We start from the raw sequence: 8,037 nt of genomic DNA on the forward strand, positions 1-8,037 counted from the left end.
TCTATACTACCCAATCCCCTATCCTATCCTTTATCCGATCCTATCCTCTATCCTATCCAATCCTCTATCCGATCCTATCCTCTATAATATCGTATCCACTATCCTATCCTATCCTCTATCCTATACTATTCTCTATCCTATCCTATCCTCTATCCTATACTATCCTCTATCGTATCCTATCCTCTATCCGATCCTATCCTCTATCGTATCCTATCCTCTATCCTATCCTATTCTCTATCCTATCCTCTACCCTATCCTGTCCTCTATCCTATCCTATCCTCAATCCTCTCCTATCCTCTATCCTATCCTCTACCCTATCCTACCCTCTATCCTATAATATCATCTATCCTATACTATTCTCTATCCTATCCTATCCTCCATCCTATACTATCCTCTATCGTATCCTATGCTCTATCCGATCCTATCCTCTATCCTATAATATCCTCTATCCTATCCTATTCTGTATCCTATACTCTACCCTATCCTATCCTCTATCCTATCCTATCCTCTATCCTATCTTATCCTCTATCCTATCCTATCCTCTATCCTATCCTATCTTCTATCCTATCATATCCTCTATCCGATCCAATCCTCTATCCTATCTTATTCTCTATCCTATCCTCTACCCTATCCGATCCTCTATCCTATAATATCATCTATCCTATACTATTCTCTATCCTATCCTATCCTTTATCATATACTATCCTCTATCCTATCCTATCCTCTATCCTATCTTATCCTCTATCCTATCCTATCCTCTATCCTATCCTATCATATCCTCTATCCGATCCAATCCTCTATCCTACCTTATTCTCTATCCTATCCTCTACCCTATCCGATCCTCTATCCTATAATATCATCTATCCTATACTATTCTCTATCCTATCCTATCCTTTATCATATACTATCCTCTATCGTATCCTATCCTATATCCGATCCTATCCTCTATCCTATCCTATCCTCTATCCTATCCAATCCTCTATCCTATCTTATTCTCTATCCTATCCTCTACCCTTTCCTATCCTCTATCCTATAATATCATCTATCCTATACTATTCTCTATCCTATCCTATCCTCTATCCTATACTATCCTCTATCGTATCCTATCCTCTATCCGATCCTATCCTCTATAATATCGTATCCACTATCCTATCCTAGCCTCTATCCTATACTATTCTCTATCCTATCCTATCCTCTATCCTATACTATCCTCTATCGTATCCTATCCTCTATCCGATCCTATCCTCTATCCTATCCTCTACCCTATCCTACCCTCTATCCTATAATATCATCTATCCTATACTATTCTCTATCCTATCCTATCCTCCATCCTATACTATCCTCTATCGTATCCTATCCTTTATCCGATCCTATCCTCTATAGTATCCTATCCTCTACCCTATCCTATCCTCTATACTACCCAATCCCCTATCCTATCCTCTATCCGATCCTATCCTCTATCCTATCCAATCCTCTACCCGATCCTATCCTCTATCCTATCCTATCCTCTATAATATCGTATCCTCTATCCTATCGTATCCTCTATCCTATACTATTCTCTATCCTATCCTATCCTCTATCCTATACTATCCTCTATCGTATCCTATCCTCTATCCGATCCTATCCTCTATCCTATCCTATCCTGTATCCTATCCTATCTTCTATCCTATCATATCCTCTATCCGATCCAATCCTCTATCCTATCTTATTCTCTATCCCATCCTCTACCCTATCCGATCCTCTATCCTATAATATCATCTATCCTATACTATTCTCTATCCTATCCTATCCTTTATCCTATACTATCCTCTATCGTATCCTATCCTCTATCCGATCCTATCCTCTATCCTATCCTATCCTCTATCCTATCCAATCCTCTATCCTATCTTATTCTCTATCCTATCCTCTACCCTTTCCTATCCTCTATCCTATAATATCATCTATCCTATACTATTCTCTATCCTATCCTATCCTCTATCCTATACTATCCTCTATCGTATCCTATCCTCTATCCGATCATATCCTCTATCCGATCCTATCCTCTATAATATCGTATCCACTATCGTATCCTATCCTCTATACGATCCTATCCTGTATCCTATCCTATCCTCTATCCTATCCTATCCTCTACCCTACCCTATCCTATCCTCTATCCTATCCTATCCTCTATCCTATCCTATCCTCTATCCTATCCTATCCTATCCTCTATCCTATACAATCCCCTATCTTATCCACTATCCTATCCTATCCTCAATCCTATCCTATCCTCAACCCTATCCTATCCTCTATCCTATCCTATCCTCTATCCTATCCAATCCCCTATCCTATCCACTATCCTATGCTATCCTCAATCCTATCATATCCTCAACCCTAACCTATCCTCTATCCTATCCTATCCTATCCTCTATCCAATCCTATCCTCTATCCTATCCTATCCTCTATCCTATCCTATACTCTATCCTATCCTATCCTCTATCCTATCGAATCCCCTATCCTCTATCCTATCCTATCCACTATACTATCCAATCCCCTATCCTATCCTCTATCCGATCCTATCCTCTATCCTATCCTATCCTCTATCCTATCCTATTCTCTATTATATCATCTACCCTATCCTATCCTCTATCCTATAATATCAGCTATCCTATACTATTCTCTATCCTATCCTACCCTCTATCCTATACTATCCTCTATCGTATCTTATCCTCTATCCTATCCTATCCTCTATCCTATAATATCTTCTATTCTATACTATTCTCTATCCTATCCTATCCTCTATCCTATACTACCCTCTATCGTATCCTATCCTCTATCCTATCCTCTACCCTATCCTATCCTCTATCCTATAATATCATTTATCCTATACTATCCTCTATCGTATCCTATCCTCTATCCGATCCTATCCTCTATCCTATCCTATCCCCTATCCTATCCTCTACCCTATCCTATCCTCTATCCTATAATATCATTTATCCTATACTATCCTCTATTCTATCCTATCCTCTATCCTATACTATCCTCTATCGTATCCTATCCTCTATCCGATCCTATCCTCTATCCTATCCTATCCTCTATCCTATCCTCTACCCTATCCTATCCTCTATCCTATAATATCATTTATCCTATACTATTCTCTATCCTATCCTATCCTCTATCCTATACTATCCTCTATCGTATCCTAACCTCTATCCGAACCTATCCTCTATCCTATCCTATCCTCTATGCTATCCAATCCTCTATCCTATCCTATCCTATCCTCTACCCTATCCTATCCTCTATCCTATCCTATTCTCTATCCTATCATCTACCCTATCCTATCCTCTATCCTATAATATCATTTATCCTATAGTATCCTCTACCCTATCCTATCCTCTATCCTATTCTATTCTCTATCCTATCCTCTACCCTATCCTATCCTCTATCCGATCCTATCCTCTACCCTATCCTATTCTCTATCCTATCCTCTACCCTATCCTATCCTCTATCCTATAATATCATCTATCCTATACTATTCTCTATCCTATCCTATCCTCTATCCTATACTATCCTGTATCGTATCCTGTCCTCTATCCGATCCTATCCTCTATCCTATCCTATCCCCTATCCTATCCTCTACCCTATCCTATCCTCTATCCTATAATATCATTTATCCTATACTATCCTCTATTCTATCCTATCCTCTATCCTATACTATCCTCTATCGTATCCTATCCTCTATCCGATCCTATCCTCTATCCTATCCTATCCTCTATCCTATCCTCTACCCTATCCTATCCTCTATCCTATAATATCATTTATCCTATACTATTCTCTATCCTATCCTATCCTCTATCCTATACTATCCTCTATCGTATCCTAACCTCTATCCGAACCTATCCTCTATCCTATCCTATCCTCTATGCTATCCAATCCTCTATCCTATCCTATCCTATCCTCTACCCTATCCTATCCTCTATCCTATCCTATCCTCTATCCTATCCTATTCTGTATCCTATACTCTACCCTATCCTATCCTCTATCCGATCCTATCCTCTATCCTATTCTATTCTCTATCCTATCCTCTACCCTATCCTATCCTCTATCCGATCCTATCCTCTACCCTATCCTATTCTCTATCCTATCCTCTACCCTATCCTATCCTCTATCCTATCCTATCCTCAATCCTATCCTATCCTCAATCCTATCCTATCCTCCATCCTATAATATCATCTATCGTATCCTATTCTCTATCCTAACCTCTATCGTCTGCTCTATCCTATCCTATCCACTATCCTATCCTATCCTCAATCCTATCCTATCCTCTATCCTATACTATCATCTATCCTATCCTATCCTATCCTCTATCCTATCCAATCCCCTATCCTATCCACTATCCTATGCTATCCTCAATCCTATCATATCCTCAACCCTAACCTATCCTCTATCCTATCCTATCCTATCCTCTATCCAATCCTATCCTCTATCCTATCCTATCCTCTATCCTATCCTATCCTCTATCCTATATTATCCTCCTATCCTATCCTATCCTCTATCCTATCCTATCCTCTATCCTATCGAATCCCCTATCCTCTATCCTATCCTATCCTCTATACTATCCAATCCCCTATCCTATCCTCTATGCGATCCTATCCTCTATCCTATCCTATCCTCTATCCTATCCTATTCTCTATTATATCATCTACCCTATCCTATCCTCTATCCTATAATATCAGCTATCCTATACTATTCTCTATCCTATCCTATCCTCTATCCTATACTATCCTCTATCGTATCTTATCCTCTATCCTATCCTATCCTCTATTCTATACAATCCCCTATCCTATCATCTATCCGAAACTATCCTCTATCCTATCCTATCCTCTATCCTATCCTATCCTCCATCCTATCCTATTCTCTATCCTATCCTCTACCCTATCCTATCCTCTATCCTATAATATCATTTATCCTATACTATCCTCTATCCTATCCTATCCTCTATCCTATACTATCCTCTATCGTATCCTATCCTCTATCCGATCCTATCCTCTATCCTATCCTATCCTCTATCCTATCCTCTACCCTATCCTATCCTCTATCCTATAATATCATTTATCCTATACTATCCTCTATCCTATCCTATCCTCTATCCTATCCTATTCTCTATCCTATCCTCTACCCTATCCTATCCTCCATCCTATACTATCATCTATCCTATCCAATTCTCTATCCTATCCTCTATCGTCTGCTCTATCCTATCCTATCCACTATCCAATCCTATTCTCTATCCTATCCTGTCCTCTATCCGATCCTATCCTCTATCCTATCCTCTCCTCAATCCTATACTATTATGTATCCTATACTCTACCCTATCCTATCCTCTATCCTATCCTATCCTCTATCCTATCCAATCCTCTATCCTATCCTCTATCCTATCCTATCCTCTATCCTATCCTATTCTGTATCCTACACTCTACCCTATCCTATCCTCTATCGTATCCTATCCTCTATCCGAACCTATCCTCTATCCTATCCTATCCTCTATCCTGTCCTATTCTCTATCCTATCCTATCCTCTATCCTATCCTATTCTCTATCCTATCCGCTACCCTATCCTATCCTCTATCCTATCCTATCCTCTATACTATCCTATCCTCTACCCTATCCTATCCTCTATCCTATCCTATCCTCTATCCTATCCTATCCTCTACCCTATCCTATCCTCTATCCTATTCTATCCTCTATCCTATCCTATCCTGTATCCTATCCTATTCTCTATCCTATCCTCTACCCTATCCTATTCTCCATCCTATACTATCATCTATCCTATCATATTCTCTATCCTGTCCTCTATCGTCTGCTCTATCCTATCCTATCCACTATCCTATCCTATCCTCCAACCTATCCTATCCTCTATCCTATCCAATCACCTATCCTATCCTCTATACGATCCTATCCTCTATGCTATCTTATCCTCTATCCGATCATATCCGTTATCCTATCCTCTCCTCTACCCTATCCTATCCTCTATCCTATCCAATCACCTATCCTATCCTCTATCCGATCCTATCCTCTATCCGATCCTATCCTCTATCCTATACTCTACCCTATCCTATCCTCTATCCTATCCTATAATCTATCCTATCCTATCCTCTACCCTATCCTATCATCTATCACATCCTATCCTCTATCCTATCCAATCCCCTATCCTAACCTCTATACTGTCCTATCCTCTATCGTATACTATTCTCTATCCTATCCTCCACTATATCCTATCCTCTATCCTATCCTCTCCTCTATACTACCCAATCCCCTATCCTATCCTCTATACGATCCTATCCTCTATGCTATCTTATCCTCTATCCGATCCTATCCTTTATCCTATCCTATCCTCTATCCTATCCTATTCTGTATCCTATACTCTACCCTATCCTATCCTCTATCGTATCCTATCCTCTATCCTATCCAATTCTCGATCCTATCCTCTATCCTATCCTCTATCGTATCCTATCCTCTATCCTATCCAATCCTCTATCCTATCCTCTATCGTATCCTATCCTCTATCCGATCCTATCCTCTATCCTATCCTATCCTCCATCCTATCCTATTCTCTATCCTATCCTCTACCCTATCCTATCCTCTATCCTATAATATCATTTTTCCTATACTATCCTCTATCCTATCCTATCCTCTATCCTATACTATCCTCTACCCTATCCTATCCTCTATCATATCCTATCCTCTATCCTATCCAATCCCCTATCCTAACCTCTATCCTATCCTATCCTGTATCCTATCCTATCCTCTATCCTATAATATCCTCTATCCTATCCTATCCTCTATCCTATCCTATTCTGTATCCTATACTCTACCCTATCCTATCCTCTATCCTATCCTATCCTCTATCGTATCCTATCCTCTATCCTATCCTATCCTCTATCTTATCCAATCCCCTATCCTATCCTCTATCCTGTCCTATCCTCTATCCTATACTATTCTATATCCTATCCTCTACCCTATCCTATCCTCTATCCTATCCTCTCCTCTATACTACCCAATCCCCTATCCTATCCTCTATCCGATCCTATCCTCTATCCTATCCTATCCTCTATCCTATAATATCATCTATCCTATACTATTCTCTATCCTATCCTATCCTCTATCCTACACTATCCTCTATCGTATCCTATCCTCTATCCTATCCTATCCTCTATTCTATCCAATCCCCTATCCTATCATCTATCCGAGCCTATCCTTTATCCTATCCTATCCTCTATCCTATACTATTCTCTATCCTATCCTCTACCCTATCCTATCCTCTATCCTATCCTCTCCTCTATACTACCCAATCCCCTATCCTATCCTCTATCCGATCCTATCCTCTATCCTATCCTATCCTCTATCCTATAATATCCTCTATCCTATAATATCATCTATCCTATACTATTCTCTATCCTATCCTATCGTCTATCCTATACTATCCTCTATCGTATCCTATCCTCTATCCTATCCTACCCTCTATTCTATCCAATCCCCTATCCTATCATCTATCCGAACCTATCCCCTATCCTATCCTATCCTCTATCCTATAATATCAGCTATCCTATACTATCCTCTATCCTATCCTATCCTCTATCCTATACTATCCTCTACCCTATCCTATCCTCTATCATATCCTATCCTCTATCCTACCCAATCCCCTATCCTAACCTCTATCCTGTCCTATCCTCTATCCTATCCAATCCTCTATCCTATCCTCTATCGTATCCTATCCTCTATCCGATCCTATCCTCTATCCTATCCTATCCTCCATCCTATCCTATCCTCTATCCTATCCTATTCTCTATCCTATCCTATCCTCTATCCTATCCTATTCTCTATCCTATCCGCTACCCTATCCTTTCCTCTATCCTATCCTATCCTCTATCCTATCCAATCCTCTATCCTATCCTCTATCGTATCCTATCCTCTATCCGATCCTATCCTCTATACTATCCTATCCTCTACCCTATCCTATCCTCTATCCTATCCTATCCTCTATCCTATCCTATCCTCTACCCTA

This window comes from Halictus rubicundus, unplaced genomic scaffold, assembly GCF_050948215.1.
Source record: "Halictus rubicundus isolate RS-2024b unplaced genomic scaffold, iyHalRubi1_principal scaffold0173, whole genome shotgun sequence".
Taxonomy (NCBI): Eukaryota; Metazoa; Arthropoda; class Insecta; order Hymenoptera; family Halictidae; genus Halictus; species Halictus rubicundus.